Here is a 19,227-nt window from a genome sequence, read left to right on the forward strand (position 1 = left end):
TTCTGGTGATCCAGTGGCTAAGACTCTGCACTCCCAATGCAAGGGAACCAGGTTCGATCCTGGTCAGGGAACTAGATCCCACATGCTACAACTAAGATCTGGCACAGTAAATAAATACTTTTTTTAAAAGGAATCTGTGGTTTGATCACCTTGTGCCCTTGATCACCAAGAATATTTGTTGTTGTTGTTGCTCAGTCACTAAGTCATGTCCAACTCTTTGCAGCCCCATGGACTGCAGCATACCAGGCCTCCTTATCCCTCACTATCTCCCAGAGTTTGCCCAAGTTCATGTTCATTTGACTTTGGGGTCCATTAATTAATTTAGATTGTTGTGATAAAATGTCTTGGATTTTCTATTATCACAATTAACTTCCTGTTCATTTTCTTTTGCTTGAAGGAAAAAAATGAGTTAGACAGGTAGCTGTGACAAAGCAATGTATATTTAGAAGTGCCATTTTCTAAAACTAGCCGAGTGTCAGAAATTGTAGTAAACATATAATTATCCAGTCTGTCTCATGGCTGAGGAGCCCTATTGGTGTGATGGCTAAATTATTTTTATGATATTGTTTCTGGCTTCAGTTCAGCTGAATCTAGGGACCCCAGGAGGCACACAAACTCTCTACCATCTCTATTTTTGGGACCTATCCTTGTTATGTGGAAAGAAATGTAATATCAACATGAAATATAAATTGAAAAGCTTCCCTTGGCCCTTTGTGTACTGCCCAGCTTTTTCTGTCAGTTACTTGATTTCTATCACTTGTCTGCCATGCTCTTGAAGTCTTTGCTGTCTCAGTGTGCTGTTTAGATGCTTAATGTCTCCTCTGTTGAAACCCGTTCCCTCAGAGCTGGTGTTAATGAGGTCCCAAAAAGTAGCACACATTTTGCAGCACAATTTCAGTTGCCCAAAGAGATGGATGTTATGAAGCAGGCAAAAGGGCTCCCTCAAGTCGGCCTGGAGAACGAGACCACGAGGAGCCCTGAGTGGAATTCAGTCAGGCGATGCTGTGGAGTAGGGGAGCTGGGAGTGACCCCTTTGACAGGAAGACAAATTGAAAGGGAACAAAAATCAGAAGACAAATGCCAGTTTTCAAAAACAGGGCTGGGAATAGAGGGGCACTGCATTTTATCAAATTGAGGCTCCACACTGCGATGGTTTTCTAATATTCCTGGGGTGGGGAGAAGATTTCTATCTGACATTGGACAGGGTCCTGATTTTAAGGTAATCTCCTGAGGAAGGAAAAGTCCCTCAGTAGCATTTGGGTGCCAGGATTAATCTCACTTCTGATGATAACCCTGTTTAGGTGGTTACAAAAATGCACAGATAGCTGGTGATTACGCCTCCTTCCTTATCCTGTCAGCCTGCATTATAAATGGCAGCTCTTTGCAGATAAAAATTTGGGAATTGTATTTCACCTTGTGTGCATGCAAACCACACTCAGACATACACACATGCACAGAAATCTGAGCACTGGAGGAAGTTTTGGATGAAGGTGTCCTTGTTATCTTCTTAAAAGTAAAAATTGCACTGTCGAAAAGATACATAGCACATCTGAGGGTTCTTTGAAACATTTTGCCTCTCTGCCTCCATGTTCTATGCATTTCTAAGCAGGGAGACTTTAGGCAACTATAGGAAAAAGGAAAACCTACCACAGGCTTTTAGGGTTTAGCCAATGAAGTGACATTCTCCTTGGGCAGTTCTGAAGTCAGTGATTCTCCATTTGATTCAAGTACAGCCTAATAATTGGGGAATTTAGCCAAACGGGTGTAAAATTCTGGATGCTGCATTTACTCAGCATTTAGGACCTTCGGCGTTTTAACTAACATTTTGGAATTTCAGTTTCTGCAACTGAAAAATGGAGATACTGAACACTGTTGTGATGGTGTTGTAGGACTAATGAGATAACGTATATAACTGTGTTGCATAGTGCTTGCCAGGTAGCAAGGGCTTGGTAATTGATATCAATTTATAACAACAGCAACAACAGCAACAGCCTGAAGTATTGGCCGTGGTGGCACACATGAGAAAGCAGTTTGGAAGATAAAACCTGGGATTATGCACTATTAGCAAGAAAGAGGCATCAGAGAATGAGCTTCACCCAAAGCAATCTGATTTGGAATGTAAGGCTAAGTTCTTAGGGAACAGGATTTCACAGATGGGTTTACATAAATGCACTTTTATAATATACAAGGTGAATGATTGTATTTGATAACTTATCTTTTCAAAATGCCTGTAGAGGGAGGGTGGACAGTAGATAGGGTCAGTATTATTGTCTCTTTATTGTAAATGAGGACCTGAGGGAGAAGGTGCATCCTTCCCAGGGCTCTTGGACGTGAAGCAGAGTTACATGTACTGAAGTGGGGATGGCAGGGTTCACACAGCCTCCCCTGCTATGACATCCCATACAGAGCAGTACATTTATAACCACAGAGGTACATGGACACATCATTATCACTCAGAGTCCATAGGTAATCCTAGGGTTCACTCAGACTTTGGCATTTTAGGAGTTTGGACAAATATGATGACATGTATCTGCTTTTATAGAGTCATGCAGGATAGTTTTATTATTCCAGAAATCTTCTGTGCTCTGTCTATTCATCCCTCCTTTCACCATAATCCCTGGAAAACACTAATCTTTTTTATAGTTTCCATAGTTTTAACTTTCCAAGAAAGCTGTATAGTTGGAATCATACAATATACAGCCCTTTCAGATTGGTCTCTTTCACTTCAGTTGCTCCGTCATGTCCGACTCTTTGCAACCCCATGGACTGCAGCACGCCAGGCTTCCCCGTCCATCACCAACTCCTGGTGCTTGCTCAAACTCATGTCCATTGAGTCGGTGATGCCATCCAACCATCTCATCCTCTGTCATCCCCTTCTCCTCCCACCTTCAATCTTTCCCAGCATCAGGTCTTTGCCAATGAGTTAGTTATTTGCATCAGGTGGCCAAAGTATTGGATTTTCAGCTTTGGCATCAATCCTTCCAATGAATATTCAGGATTAATTTCCTTTAGGATTGACAGTTTGATCTCCTTGCAGTCCAAGGGACTCTCAAGAGTCTTCTCCAATACCACAGTTCAAAAGCATCAATTCTTTAACACTCAGCTTTATTGTCCAACTCTTACATCCATACATGACTACTGGAATATGCATTTAAGTTTCCTCCATGTATTTTTATATTTTGGTAGCTCATTTCTTTTCAATGCTGACTAATATATCATTGTCTGGATGTACCACAGTTTGTTTATCCAATTGCCTACTGAAAGACCTCTTGGTTGCTTCCAAATTTTGGCAATCATGAATAAAGCTGCTACAAACAGTTGTGTGCACGTAAAATTTCAGCTCATTTAGGTAAATACCAAGAAGCATCATTGCTGTATCATATGCTAAAAATATGCTTAGTTTTGTAAGAAACTGCCAAACTGTCTTCCAAAGTGGTTGTACCATTTGTATTCCCACAAGCAATGAATGAGAGTTCCTGTTGCTCTACATCCTTGCCAGTAGTTAGTGTTGTCAGTGTTCTGGATTTTAGTGTGTAGTGGTATCTTGCTGTTGTTTTAATTTGCATTTCCCTGATGACATGTGGTGTGGAACATCTTTTCATGCTTATTTGCCGTCTGTGTATCTTCTTTGGTGAAATGTGTATTCAGGACTTTTGCTTATTTTTAAGTTGGATTATTTGTTTTCTTATTGTTGAGCTTTAAGAGTTCTTTTTACGTTTTGAATAACAGTCCTTTTTATCAGATATATCTTTTGCAAATATTTCTCCCAGTCTGTGGCTTGTCTTCTCATTCTCTTGACAGTGTCTTTTGCAGAGCAGAAGTCTTTTATTTTAATGAAGTCTAGCTTATCAATTATTTCTTTCATGGGTTGTGCTTTTGGTGTTGTATCTAAAAAGTCATTGCCATACTCAAGGTCATCTAGGAATCTTATAGTTTTGTGTTTTATATTTAGGTCTATAGGTTTTTTTGAGTTAATTTTTGTGAATGGTTTAAGGTCTGTGTCTAGATTCATTTTTTGGCATGGATGTTTACATCTTACTTTTGGTATGAATATTTTATCACTTAAAAAGACAAATGTAGAGGTTTATCAGGGTTCTTTATTGTTTCATCTTACAATGTTTACTTTTATTGCTTATCAGAATAACCAATAACCACACTGGCTTCAAACTACTGTAAAAATCTGAGTAGGTTTAGTGTTTCTTTGTCTCGCTCCCCAGCCCTCCCACCTACCGCTTTGGGCACATTAGATTAAATTTCAGCCCTGGGCCAATCTATCAAAGAAACAAGAAATGTCTCTTGCTTTGACATATTTGCCAGAGGCTGAGGTTTGAAACCAGGTGGGTATTAGTTCTTATACAGAAGCAATTTCTCCCCATCCAAGAGACAGAATCACTGGATTGCCCAGCCCAAACCGTTGCTTAGTATACATGACTTTCTCTGATAGGAAAAAAATCTTTTTAATAAATATGCTTAACAATTTGCCAAATACTTGAGAAACTTAAAGAAACTGAGAAGACAACAGTTTTCTGCTAGGAAACGAAAATCGCATCCAGGTACAACTGTGCTTTCACTGATATTAAAATTGTATGGGAATGGATTTAATATGGTGATCAACAGCCTAAACAGACAGTATGTGACTGGGGACAGAGTGATAAGAGAAGGGGAGGGACTGTTTCTTTGAGAACCTCATAGCACACACGTTGGCACAACAACTCTAATCAGAGGTGAGTCCCAGACTCAATTTCTACTCGAATGTGAAAGATAAGGAGTGGCTTACAGTTGCTTTGACTCATCACTGGGAGCCTGGGATAGGGGAAGGGAACCCACCTCGGTTTCCTTCATGATCTCATGCCTTTGCTATTCCGCTGAAGGAAAAATCAATATCTAACACAGAGAGCAAATCTAGCAGCACCCTGGGGCAGTGTTTCTCTCATGCCTGCCCGAAGAAGATATAATTTGCAGGCTGTGGCCAAGAAGTGCAATAACTCCTGCTGGCTTGTGGATTCTCTATGCAAAAGAGATTATTTTTGCAGTAGGGTCCATATGAAGTACCTTCTCTTTCCTCTTCCCCTCTTGTCATGTTCCCACCTTTTTATTAAACCGGAACCCCTTCCCAGGGGATCACCTTAGAACTCATTCCAAATCAGCCTAGAGATCCAGGTTGAAGCCCAGAGTGGTGGCAGGTGTCCTGTGTTTTAAAAGCTGACATTCCCTCTTGGCTCTCATGTTATGGTGAATCTAGGTCACAGACACCCAAGATAGGCTGCTCAAGTGTGGTGGGAAGTGATGTGTTTTTGCCTTGAGGTTTTAAGGCATTTATTTCCAACAGAAGCTTAGAAAATTCTCTGAGCAAGAAAGCAGGGTGGGAGTTAGTAGGAGCTACAGCCAGCATTACCCCCCTAAAAAAGCTGCTCCTCCCTGGGCAACTATTCTCATCTTCGCTGTGTTAATCAGTGATTCCCTTTCCATTAGAAATATTTTAAAAAGTTACTTTGAGCTTTCCATATTGATTAATATCTAATACCACACATATACATTAAGTTTCAAACTTAACAAGTAAGGAAGCTTCATAGTTTTGCATACTAGTCAATGAAATGATCACCTTAAAGGATTGGTCAACTAATGTTTAAGCATTTTTCTCCTTTAGACTAATAATATTGATAGTAATCATAATCATGCTAGTTAATAAAAACAAGTCATCACTTGAGTATGTTCTACACCTAAGTGCAGTGCTTAGTGCTGTATGCTCTTTTTATTATTTCATTCTTATAATTCTGAGTAAGAGAGTTCTACAGATGTCAGAAAATATGAACAAAAACCAAACAAAAAGGTCTTAAAATTACCATCTACTTTTGTTTTGCTTCTTAACCATTTCCTGTAACATACTACACTATCCAATGCTTCGGAACATGGTATAGCCTCTGTAGTTATGAAATTAACCTAAAGATGGCTTACCTATTTAAAATGGCATTTTTAGGTTTTATTATAAAGGTTAATATTAACAAAAAATAATAGTAAAAAGAGGAACCTTCTATTGAGCACCTAAAGTTCACCAGGCACTCTTTTAACTGCATGTCATATGTTAATTCCTTTCAATTCTTTGACATGGGCATTACTGTGTCCATTTGTAGATAAGGAAACTGAGGTTCAGAAAGTATAGATAGCTAACCTGATAGCCCTCAGCTGGTAAGTGATGGAACCAATGTCAAAAGCAGAATGGCCTGACTTCAAAGCACTGTCTGCAACTCAGGCTGTCTACAAAGTGCTCTGTGCAGCAGGGTGTGAATCTGTTGTGAAATAACTGCCCTCTAGGTGTGTGTGTGGCGGGCGGGGGTTGGGGAGCAGAGGTGGGTGGGGGGACTTTGCAGTGGCTCAGTGTTAAGGAATCCACCTGCCTATGGAGGAGTCGAGGGTTCAATCCCAGGGTCAGAAAGACCCCCTGGAGAAGGAAATGGCAACCCACTCCAGTATTCTTGCCTGGAGAATCCCATTGACAGAGGAGCCTGGTGGGCTTCAGTCCATGGGGTCACATAAGAGTTGGACATGACTGAGTGACTAAAACAAAAACAACAACAACAACGTGTAGGAGGAGCTGACAGATTAGGAAATTGGACAAGGATGCCCTGATGAAGCAGTAGTGACTGGACCCTGGGGTTGAAGTCTTTGTCTCTAGTATCAAGCCTCCTGCATCTCCTGCCTGCAATGGCCTCTCTGCCATTGTGTGTATAGTGTGGGGAATTTCTGTCTGCAGGGAGGAAGAGCTGAAATACAAAAGGTTGCTTGGAGGCCAACTGAGTTTTATGCACTGATAGAGCTGTTTGCTTAGTTTCTGCTCTTTTTTTTTTAAAAAAAGTAGGTATTCAAAGATACTGTACCCACTTTTGTGGCAAGCAGCCTTTTTTTAATTCATTTTTAAAAATTGAAATATAGTTAATTTGCAGTGTTGTCGTATTTTCTGGTATACAGCAGAATGATTCATCATACATATATACAGTTGTATATACTATTATGATACATATATTCAGTTATATATTCTTTTATAATATATATATACACAATATATATATTTTTTCAGATTCTTTTTGGAAACTATCTCTCTACTTCGCTGACTCCCGTAACAACCAGGATATATGAAGTGGTCTTTTTTTGTTTTGGCTCTTCTGGGTCTTTGTTGGGGAGTGTGGGCTTCTCTTGTTGCAGAGCATGGGCTCTGGAGCACGTGGACTCAGTAGTTGTGGAGCAGGCTTAGTTGTCCTGCGATATGTGAGATCTCTCGTTCCCCAGTCAGGGATTAAACCTATGTCCCCTGCCTCAGAAGGCTGATTCTTAACCATTGGACCATGAGGGAAGTGCCTGTGAAGCGGTCTTGTTCTGCTGGTCACAGCTGATTTGTCCAGGGTCGGGCCCCTAAGACAAGAAGCTGGGTTGGTCAGGGTTTCTTCCCTGAAAATTTGGAAGCGGGACTCAGATTTCAGCCTCAGCAGGGACTATAGGTGATGTGGGAAGCAGAAAAAACTGATGTGCAGTGAGAAAGAGTGATGTGGATATATTTAAAAGCATGTAGAGGAGGGACTCAGGGAAGCAGACACAAAGGCCTTCCAGTTACAGGTTTTGGTCTATTCTTGAGGCCCTGCTGTGTCCCTTCCCTGGAGTTCAGTGAGACCATATATGAAAAATGGTATACAACATGGCAAATGCCTATTTTTTTTTAAAAATAAATTAAGTGGATTTCTGTCATTGGCAGGAAAAAGGGTCTTCATTTGGAGAGTTTAAGGCTCAGGTTAGTTGACAGCCCTGAATCCTAAGAGGAGAGGGTATGGAGGGAGGGTGGCTGTAATAAACAAGAAGTCAAGGATGCAGGGCTGGGGTGCTTACAGTCCAATAATGGAATTCCCCTTGGGTGAGAGGAAAGCTCACCCACTGCTCCCTCCACAGTGACTGCTGCAGCAGGATGGAAAAGGAGGTGTCAATGGGTAGGAGGCCCAGAGTAACTGTGGAGTGGCACTGCTACTGCCAGGGAGCCCATGCTAGGAACCGTTGCGGAGATGGTGGGCACCAGGAGGGCCACACCCTGTGGAGGCCTGTGGGAGGGGATTTGGAGAGATCTGGGGTTTCTGTGAGGGGTGGGAAGGTCTGTGGAGGGTATGTGATGATGTTACTGTTGTCGGGGTGCCCCAGCACCCCGGGACTGATGTGGCATGAAGCAATGACTCTTACCAAAGTTGGGAAGGGCAGGAATGAATCTTGGCTCAACTGGAGGATGACTGGCAAAGCCAACTTATAAGACTCAAATTTGGCAGAGCTGATTTTTGAATGTGAAGCTTTGTCTTACTGAGGCAGGAGATAGATGGGCCCCAGGCGAGGCACTTACAACTAGCCTTCTATTTACTTTTCTTGGATTGAGAAAAAAATGGGCTTCAAGCCAGACACTTACAACTAGCCTCCTATTAGCATTTCCTGAAACATGAGATACATGGGCTTCAGGTTAGATACTGAAAACTAGCCTCCTGTTTGCCCTCTGAAATGGAAGTATCAACTGCTGCTGTATCAACTAATACAGGGTAAAAAGCCAGGCTTTGTCTTGCATGAAAACCTTAAGATAATAGTCATGATAGGAATGTGTATGCCTGCACATGTGCTCAGTTGTGTCTGACTCCTTGCCACCCCATGAACCGTAGCTCGCCAGGCTCCCCTGTCCACGGAATTATCCAGGCGAGAATACTGTAATGGGTTGCCATTTCCTACTGAAAGAGGAACAGACAGAACAGTCTCCATCTTGAAACCAGGACTCCATCTTGGGCCGGACTGTGGACTTTGAGCTATATGCCCAGTATCTATGGAAACGACATACCAACTGGAAAACCAGACCCCCTGGATGGTAGAGCACCAGGGCTTGTACCTAGACTCTCCGTTGCCTAAAAGAATACCCTAATTATCTGTGTAACCAAATAGAATCATAAATTCTATTATGCTTATTGGGGTATGACCACAGGCCTGTTGACAATTGTCCACTGTTAACTACCTAGGCTTAAGGCATACGAATCGCAGGTTTAAGGCATCTGAATCACGGGTTAACTTTGATTGTATCTTTCTTTTCCTTTGTTCAGACTAGTTTCAGGGAATTTGGGGAAGTGGGTTTGGGCACATACACTTAGGGTATATAAAGTTTTCAAAAACTCTGCTTGGGGTCCTTGGCTAAGAGCAGACTCTGCCTTGGGCCCGCCGGTGTCATAAACTGCACTCCACTATCTGCATTGTCCTTCTGAGTGAGTTTGTTTCCTGGAACACGTGGCTACAACACTACTGCAGGGTATCTTTCCAACCCAGGGACCAAACTTGTGTCTCTTGTGTCTCCTGCTTTGGCAGGCAGATTCTTTACCACTGACCTACCTGGGAAGCCCCCATGGCAAGAACAGAGAGGTGTTAAACCTTGTTTGAGTAAAGAATCAAGAGATCATATATTTCCCATCTCTGGGGCAAGGTAGACATGTCATTTCACATGTGTGGAAAGGCTCCTTGGAGATCAAAAAGAAGGGGGCGCTACTCCATAATATGTGAAGCTAAGGCTGTCCCATAAGCCTCTGGGCTGGAATCGGTCTCGGAAAAAAGTTGCACATACATGTCAGGGAGGGTCCTAGGGCAGGTCATGTGTGGGAGAAAAAATAATTGGCCAGAGGTAAACAGAGACCTGAAAGAACTGCCCTATATAAATGTTTTAACCTCCTCTTTACGGCTCGCCTCCTCACTAGGGGGGACACCCACACCCGTTCTCTCTGGGTGTGCATCTCTGTCTTATTTCTATCTTAACTGAACAAACTGTTTCTCTGTGTGCTCTCCCATTTGTTGTGCTGTGTCTAATAACCTTTGTACCTGCATTTACAGTTTTTGCCTACATGAGAAATGCATTTTTCACTGGGGATAAATTCCAGGGGAAAATACGTTCTAACCCTTGCTGATCTGGTGGCTAGGATTTCTGGGTTTCATCCAGGCTACCCAGGTTCAGTTCCTGGGCAGGGAATTACTAATAAGATCTCACTTCACACCACTGCTCACTGATGCCTCTTTGAGATCTTTTCTACCGAGGCCAGAGACATGAGACCAGGGGAAATAACTGTGGCCCACACTAAAACAGACACGCCCCTGTCCTTTGCAAATGTCTCTCCACCCTCCATCTAGGCTGACTCCCCCCGAATATCCTCTGAGTCAGCCCCTATGGCTACATGCTTCCCCTCTGCTACATGAGTTCTAACTCTGTAACTGAAGTAAAGAAAAATCCAGGAATGTAATGAGGTGAACTTCTTACAAGGTCTCACTCTGTTTTATTCCATTACCTGTCCTTTAAAAAGAAGAAAAGTATTATCTTTGCAAGGAGAAGTGCCTTAGAAATGCTATGCTAGACTGACAGAGGGGACAAATCTAGCATTTTAGGTGTTTTTCTAAATAAGGATATTTAGCTGCTTCTTACTCTTTCCTTCGTCCTTAGAACTCCTTGGTCTTTCTGATAAAAAGTCCTGTAATCTGTGAGCAGAATTTCTCCCACCTTCTTGGCACCAGGCCATCTTGGTGATGATATGCTTCTGATTGTGTTCATGAGAAATTTGTCATTTATAAGTCACTGCACACATTTTATACCTGAAGAAAAGAGAAATATGCATGGATGTCATTGTGCTTGATTGAATCCTTATGCATGGCAATCTGAAAGTGCTTATGCGAGGCTTACGAACAATTAATGATTTACTCATCTCTGAGCTCTAGCATTGTGTGTGTTACCTGGGGCTGATGAAAGGCACCATATAAGTGCAAAGTGTTATTAGTTTTTAGGGAAGGGATGATAAGATTTGAAGCATCACCTAGCCCTAGTGAAATATGCATTCTTGGGTAAGCTGCTTGCAGTTCAAATAGCAGTAGCAAAGAGGCTTTCCGTCCCCACTCACATTAATCTTCTAAGCAGAAATGATGCCTAGAAACTCACATGTCTCCAAATGGGGGGCGGTTCCTGGGAGGTATACCGTAGGCATCTTCAAAATCATAGGGGGAATCGAATCTGGAGATGTACCCACCCGCTTCTCTGAGTGACCTTTTGCTCGGGGGCTGAGCATAGTGGGTGGAAGATGAAGCAGGGCTGGGGTGAAGGCTTTGTTTGGCTCCAGGAGGCATCTCATCAGGAAAGGATGAGACATGCATCTCTGACTGATGGGCTGTTAGAGGTTTAAAATGTTTGCCTTGGGTGACCTTAGGGAAAAACACCATCCTCTCTGGCTTAATGTGAATTAAATTTTTCGATTACTCCCGAGGAAGGAAAGGCAGCGGCTCCAAGCATGCTTATTTGTGGAAAGTGAAATGAAATTAAACACTCCAGCAGAAGGAATCTTAGCAGCTCACTGATCCCAGGGCATTGCCCCTTGCCACTCAATGGCAGTGGAAATTTGATTTGAGGGTAATGGATATTTTAAATGGAATATCCTGAATCCATCTAGACACGTTTTTGTTCTAAGAGAATAATGATACTAATTTGTATATCCTGGGAAAGAAATGAAGCATTTTAATATTTTTTTCTCCATTCAAGGAGAGTGCTGTAGGTCTCTTGAGTAATGGAAGGAGAACCAGTATAGGGAAGTGTGGTCCTCCTTGCAGCTGGCATTTTGTGGTTTGCCATATACACGCATGTACAGGATCCCCTTTGGGTCATGGGATGCTCAGATAAAAAATGGGAATCTTGGGAATGGAAGAAAGTCTCAATGTTTTCATAAAAGTGAAGCCCTGGGTTACCCTTTCCTTCTGTTTGAAAGAGGACAAGAGGAAAAGTGTGTATGTGTTTCACTAGAATGTGGGCAGGCATTCTTGATTATTTATCAGGACTCTCATGATATTGTATGCATGGAGGTGTATTTAAAGTCTGGAAAAAAGAGTTGTAAAATTATATAATCATTCTTGGGGTTCCTATGAATATGTTAGATCCCTCAGAGTTTGGAGTGATTGGACTTAGTTGTTCCTGGTTAGAGCAAGAGAATGTTGAGTGTGTGTGTTTGGGGTGGGGAGAGGCATGACTTTTGTGCTTCTGAATATGCCTCATAATTTTGTTTGGTGACTGCACAAAGAAGCAAACTAAAACGATGAGGGATTGCAGGAAAAACAAGAAGATATCTGTAATATCTTGATTTTTTAAAGTGTGCTGATAGTAGAGACAAAAGTTTTCATTTCTGGTTAAGGCTTGAGGAAGCAGGGGTGATCTGTTCAAGTGGGCAAACTCAAATTTCCAGTTAGGAAGCAAGACTTTCCAAAAAAAAAAGAAGGTGCAAACAACCCTCCAGTCCATGTACCACATGTACATCTAGGTACCATCTTACATATCCTTGACTTCCTTTGAGGCTGCTGGACTATACATACTGCTAATAACAGGTAATAGTTGTTCTGAAAAAATAAAACTTAGAATGTAGAGGAATCATGTTACCACTGGTATGTTTTTAAGGTTAGAACTAAGTGATGGGGAAGAAGAAAGAATAAAGAAAGGAAGAAGAATAAGAGAAAGAAAACAAAGAGAGGAGAGGATGACAAAGGAGGAAGAGAAAAGGAAAATGACAATGATGTCGTATTCGGGACACACACTAAAATGTTATTCATTGTTCATTGGAAATTCAAATATAACTGGGTAGCCTGTATTTTATATGGCAATCCCAAACTGTGTTCCAGGCAAAAGGCTAAGCATTTCCATGTCTAATGTCATTTAAGCTGTACAAAACTCCTACCAAGTAAGGACCACTCCTTTATGATTTTAGATGAGAAGCTGAGACTCAAAGAGGTGAAAAGTCTTCCCCAGGGTCAAATAGCTAGTGAATGATGGAGCCAGGGTAAGAACCCAAACAGGACCAACCCCGCTGGAGTCCTAGAAAAAGAAACAAAATGAAGCAGGGAAAGCAGTTCCATCTTGGGATATTTTGAAACAATTTAACAGGAGCTTTAGTAGTGCAAGGAAAGAAAGGGCAATTTGCAAGACTCCTGGTTTCTGAAGATTGTTAGCAACTACTTCACTGTTGGCAAGTAACTTCCTTTAGGGAGCTCTGTGTAAATAGTAATTCCAGATCTTTGACAAAGAAGACACCCTCTCTATCCTCTATTGGTGGAGTAAATTAAAAATTTTCATATATCCTGAATAGAGAAATGAAACCTCTGTGGTAAATTTCATAAAAATATGCCCTGGAGATGAAAAATTGCATTCAGACCTCAGCCATCTATATTAATTATGAGAAAGGACAGTGTGAATAGGGAAAAATGTGAATTATTAAATATTTCCAGGTGCTGTATGTTAAGAGAGACGCTGGAAAACCAGAATGTATCCAAGGTTGTGTGACTGGCTGCTGGTGAGGTGTTGCTGCTGGCGGTGGGAAGTGGGTGTGCTTGGCATGGGCTGGAGGCCTCTGAAAATAATTTGAGAGAAATAAGAAACTGAAAGGGTTTAACCTGGAACGAGACAACCAAAAGCTGCTACAATAGCAACCTGAATTGTGCAAAAAGCTATAAGTTCTCATTTCTAGCAGATAGAATTTTTACTCAGGTGACTCAGTGGTAAAGAATCCACCTACCAAGCAGGAGACGTGAGTTCGATCCATGGATTGGGAAGATCCCCTGGAGGAGGAAATAAGAACTCACTCTAGTATTCTTGACTGAGAACTCCCAAGGACGGAGGAGTCTGGCAGGTTACAATTTATGAAGTTGTAAAGAGTTGGGCTTGACTTAGCAGTTAAACAAAGCAAAGAATTGTTGTTTCAGAAGATAGAACTGGACTAGCATGTAAAGGTTTCTAGAAGTAGCTTTCTACTCATTATAGAAGATTGTTTTCTAGAAACCAGAGTGGACTGATGATTGAATGGCTGACCCCTGGAAGTAGTTGTGTCATCTTACACTTCAGGCTTCAAGATGCACCTGGATGCCAGGCCGTTTGGGGTGCTATAGTAAAGATTTCTGAATCGAGTGAACAGCTTCGCCAGGCACATGCATGTGCCCATGTGTGCGTGCATGGTCATAGGTGCACGCACACACATACACACACACACACACGTTAAGAAATTGTACTTTAATTACAAATGAAACTTGGAAAGATAAAGGGTCACTCAAGTCTGTCACTTCACTCTGTCCCCACTGCCGCCCTATATCTGGGCCCCTCCCTCTCCCCGGATTGCTCTCCAAAACTCTGCCTTGGTCTCCCTGCTTCCAACTTCTCTGCATAATCTATTTTTCATGGAACTTCTAGTGCATTCTTTTCTTGATTCAAGCATATTAACTTCATTCTCTTGCTTAAAAATCTCTTATCTTGATAAATATTCCTTCATCATGATAATACCAAATACGTGTAAAACTCTGTTTTTAATGACTGAAAGTCAACAAAATACTAAAGATAACTGAATTTAATTATTAATGCACATGTCTGAGATCTCTGTTGATGAGTTGGTGACATTTGCAGGCAAATAAAATGAAGACATATATAATTCATAAATTGCCATATATTTATTCCATTAAATTTATTCTCTTCCCTTAACTTCAGCCAAAGTCACTAATTATGTGGTTTTTCTCATAATTTAGATTCCTAGTGATTATTGAAAGGATTAAAATTGTACTTGTATTCAAGACATATAAAATTTAAATATATTTTCATAAAAAGATAAATTAACTTCAAAGTCTGAAGATAAAATTATTTTTCACATATTTTCTGAAAAAATGAAAATAATATCACTTAAATAAAGCTAACGTTTTAAATTTATTTTTGCAAAGAGAAGTAAACCTCACTTGATGTTTTGGAAAATAAAGCTATTTGCATTTCTAGCATTCAGCATCCAAGTGCTAATATGCTCAGTATCATATTTCATCAGATATATATAATATGCATATATCTAAGTGCAATGTGTCATATCTTTTTGCTTTTTCATACCATTCATGGGGTTCTCAAGGCAAGAATGCTGAAGTGGTGTGCCATTCCCTTCTCCAGTGGACCACATTTTGTCAGAACTCTCCACCATGACTTGTCTGTCTTGGGTGGCTCTACATGGCATGTCTCATAGTTTCAATGAGTTAGACAAGGTTCCAAATTTGGAAAGGAGTACATCAAGGCTGTATATTGTCATCCTGCTTATTTAACTTATATGCAGTGTACATCATGCCAGGCTGGATGAAGCACAAGCTGGAATCAAGATTGCCAGGAGAAATATCAATAACCTCAGTCATGCAGATGACACCACCCTTATGGCAGAAAGCGAAGAGAAACTAAAGAGCCTCTTGATAAAGGTGAAAGAGGAAAGTGAAAAGTCTGGCTTAAAACTCAACATTCAAAAAACAAAGATCATGGCATCTGGTCCCATCACTTCATAGCAAATAACGGGGGAAACAGTGGAAACAGTGAGAGACTTTATTTTCTTGGGCTCCGAAATCACTGCAGATGGTAACTGCAGTCATAAAATTAAAAGACACTGCTCCTTGAAAGAAAATCTCTGGCAAACCTAGACAGTGTATTAAAAAGCAGAGACATTTCTTTGCCAACAAAGGTCCGTCTAGTCAAAGCTATGGTTTTCCCAGTAGTCATGTTATGGAAATGAGAGTTGGACAATAAGGAAGGCTGAGCACCAAAGAGTTGATGCCTTAATTTATGAACTTCTTTTTAGTTACAAATAAATTGCACTTATTTTATCTTGTTCAATCCTAACAACTACTCACGATTTCCCTTTTTCCCCTGATGAGAAAAAAAGATTCAGATTTGCCCAAATTCATAGAGCAAATTAGTGCCAAAGCTAGAATTCAAAGCCAGATCTCCAGATCTCTTTATCGCTACATCAGTGCTGTTACTACCAGGCCTCGTATTAAGAAATTCTTTTGGTAGAGCCTTGCATTCATTTTCTAGGCCTACCATAACAAATACTGCAGACTTAAATAGCAGAAATTTATTTCTTCATGATTAGAGGCTGAAAATCCAAGATCAGAGTATCAACAGGGTTGGTTTCTCCTGGGCCCCTCTTCTTGGCTTGTAGATGGCTGTTTTCTTCCAGTGTTTTCATGTGATCCTTCTCGTGCATACGGCTCTGTCCTCATCTCCTCTTCTTCTAAGGACACCAGCCATAGCAGATTGGGGTTCACTCTAATGACCTCATTTGACCTTAATTACCTCTTTAAAGGCCCTATCTTCAAATACTGAGGGTTAGAATTTCAACATTTCAGCCCATAGCAAGCTTTACCTCCTTATCTCCTTTCTTTTAAGTGAATTTCAGATTCTTTTTGAATTATTCTAATTCCATGGTAACAATCCACTTAATGGCAAATTACCATGCTTATTTAGAAAATAGCTCTGGTTGAGAACGGCTATAGGAAATACTAAAGAGATGTGCACTGCCCTTCACTGCAGCATCAGTTTATATGAATGCCCTAAACCCCTTCCTGTGGTGAGTACGGTATCTGAACACTACAGTACGTTAGACCTGTTGGGCTCCCCTTGCTTCTGAGAAGCTCAGAATGTGTCAGGGGACAGGCTTTGGCTCCTGGTGGTGAGGAGAGCTTGTTGGGAAGGCCTTCCTGTTCTGCAGCCAGCAGGAGTGTGGAGGCAACTCCTGGGTGACTTGGATTAAGTGTTCGAGTCCTCAGAGCTGGGGAGGGTTGGTCCCAGTCTGGGCACAGTGGCCGTGGGAGTGGCACGCATGGTTCTTCACCTAGTCCTTGCATACCACTTTCAAAACAGTGAAGGAAAGTCCTAGAGTCAGTAGAGTTCTTAGGTACTGGGGGATAATTTTATTTTTCAGTTGATTTTAAATCAGGTTTTTGGAGTAAACCCAGAGTCTTGCCCTTTGGTGTCTTAGAATTTAGGGGTGTATAGAGGGTTGCTTTTCTGCTTTATATGGACATTAAAAAAAAATCAGAAATATTCTAATGTAACACTTCTCAACCTTGTGCAAAAGGAAAAAAAAAATGTTATGGTCCTAATATTATGAATATAAGTGATTGTTTCAACATAAAATTAAGTGTGAATCCTTGTGCCTTCATACCTCTTTATAGCTATAAAATCAGAACAAATCTCCAAATTGAATTCAAGCAAATTTATAAACTTTTCCACTTTCACATGAGCATAATTTAATGTGAATAAAATGTGTTTTCAGTGTTTCTTGAATTGACCTTGATTTTTAGGATAAGGATTGTCCCATCTGAGTCACCATCAGGATAATTTTTAACAATGACTAAATTTTATTTGTGAGTTCAATGAACCAATCAATTCAGTAGTGTACTTCAAAATAAAACTTAATGCACCTTTTACCATGAAATAAAATTAGCACCTACATTTTATGGTGGATTCTATTAACGGCTCCCAAAGTATTGTACAACCACGACTCAAGTGTGTACTTTGCCAGCGTGAACAGTGTGTACAGCTCTAAGCAAGCTCTTTGGGTTGGGTGTGCAGTACCACCATGTGCCTTGTGATTGCAGACTCAGCTCTCCTTACCCTCTGTCACCTTGCTGTGAAAGCTTTGTTTCTGCAGCATGTGGAGACATCATTATGCAACAGATGTGGATACTCAAATTATGGGGCAGTGCTTAGTTATGGGCAACTGCCTGATACACTGTAGGCTTTAAATTTTGTTTAGCATTTCACAGATGAGGATACCAACTTAAATTCTCGAAGAACTCTTGAGCCTCCTGAGAATATTCCTCAAAGATCCCCAGTAGAGAATGAGATTTCTAAAGGCAGTTTTTAAAAGATCTGTTGTAATACAGTTTTTGTTCCTAAAACTCAATGCATTTTGTCCCCTGAAAAGTCACCCAGCGTTGGCAGCTGGAGGTGCTCTCCCGGCAGAGTGGCTCCTCCCTCACTCCTCCAGACTGGCTCACCTTGTTCACAGAGTCCTTGGGCCTTGAGGACAAGGACAGGAAAACACTAATGAGGAAGCACAAGCTAGACGGGAATTCTATTCAGCAAGGCCAGAAGCCCTGACTCCAGCAGACAAGATCACAGGCAGCACCTTCTGTCCGACCCTGATAACGTGTCAAAGGCCCCCTTTGCTCGCTATTTCTGTTTTAACTCCTCCCCCCTGTCTGTAGGTGCTTGTGTTCAGGCAAATATCTTTGCTGCTTCTGCATCAGAGAGGCCATCAGGGAGGAGAGTTAACATTGGGAAAAGTTTTTTAAGGAGTCCAGGAAGGATGTATACATAAACATGGGCAAACTTTTCCAAACCTTAACTCTTGAGATGCACCTTCCATACAAGGTGGAAGTAGCTTGCATTGAGGACTGCTGCTACTGCTAAGTCGCTTCAGTCGTGTCCGACTCTGTGCGACCCCATAGACGACAGCCCATCAGGCTCCCCCGTCCCTGGGATTCTCTGGGCAAGAACACTGGAGTGGGTTGCCATTTCCTTCTTCAATGTATGAAAGTGAAAAGTGAAAGTGAAGTCGCTCAGTCGTGTCCGACTCTTAGCGACCCCATGGACTGCAGCCTATCAGGCTCCTCCATCCATGGGATTTTCCAGGCAAGAGTACTGGAGTGGGGTGCCATTGCCTTCTCCACATTGAGGACTAAAGGGATTGAAAAATATTGAAGAAAAGTAATGTGTGTAAGGAAAAAAGGAAGCAGAAAGAGTGGTACGAGAGGGTTAAGGCTGGAGTCAGGCACCTATAGGTCTGATCAGTGACAGATGGAAGAAGACGGGTCAGGAGTTTAATTCATGCTCAACTTTAGGGATACTGCTAAGGGGCAGCTAGAAGGAGTCCTGGGCCCAGGATCTAACCCTGCCTCTTGCTCTGATGTTTCCTACTTGTGTAAACATGGGCAGTTTGTGCAGTATCCTTGGACTTCAATCACCTCAAGAATAAAGATTGTTGTTGTTGTTCAGTCACCAAGTTGTGTCTGACTCTTTGCAACCCCATGGACTGCAGGATGCCAGGCTCCTCTGTCCTTCACTGTCTCCTGGAGTTTGCACAGATTCATGTCCATTGAGTCAGTGATGCAAGTATAAAGATATACTAACAGTAATATCCAACAATGATACTACTGTAGGGGTCAAATGAGGTGTGCATGTGAAAGAATTTGGAAACCATAAGCACTATCTGGTGTAAGATATTGTTGCATACCAGTTGACTCTTATTATTCATGCAGTGAAGACCAGAAGGTCACAGTGTCCTTAAAGTAGTGCACTTTAGTGATTTCCTTCTTCAGGTAACTTGGACTATGTCAACATGCTGGCTCAGTGGAAGACCTTGGTGT

At 41.5% G+C, this 19,227-nt stretch overlaps 1 long non-coding RNA gene across 1 annotated transcript in view; it reads right to left on the reverse strand.

Annotated features, from left to right (window-relative positions):
* Positions 1–19,227, reverse strand: part of LOC145512393 (uncharacterized) — a 64,784-nt gene that overhangs the window by 17,389 nt on the left and 28,168 nt on the right. The window contains exon 3 of the long non-coding RNA XR_014058493.1: positions 10,466–10,632. This is a non-coding gene — a long non-coding RNA (uncharacterized LOC145512393). The remainder of the gene's footprint in view (positions 1–10,465; positions 10,633–19,227) is intronic.

The sequence above is a fragment of the Giraffa tippelskirchi genome, chromosome 7 (assembly GCF_054371585.1).
Source record: "Giraffa tippelskirchi isolate mGirTip1 chromosome 7, T2T-mGirTip1v1.2.pri, whole genome shotgun sequence".
Classification (NCBI taxonomy): Eukaryota; Metazoa; Chordata; class Mammalia; order Artiodactyla; family Giraffidae; genus Giraffa; species Giraffa tippelskirchi.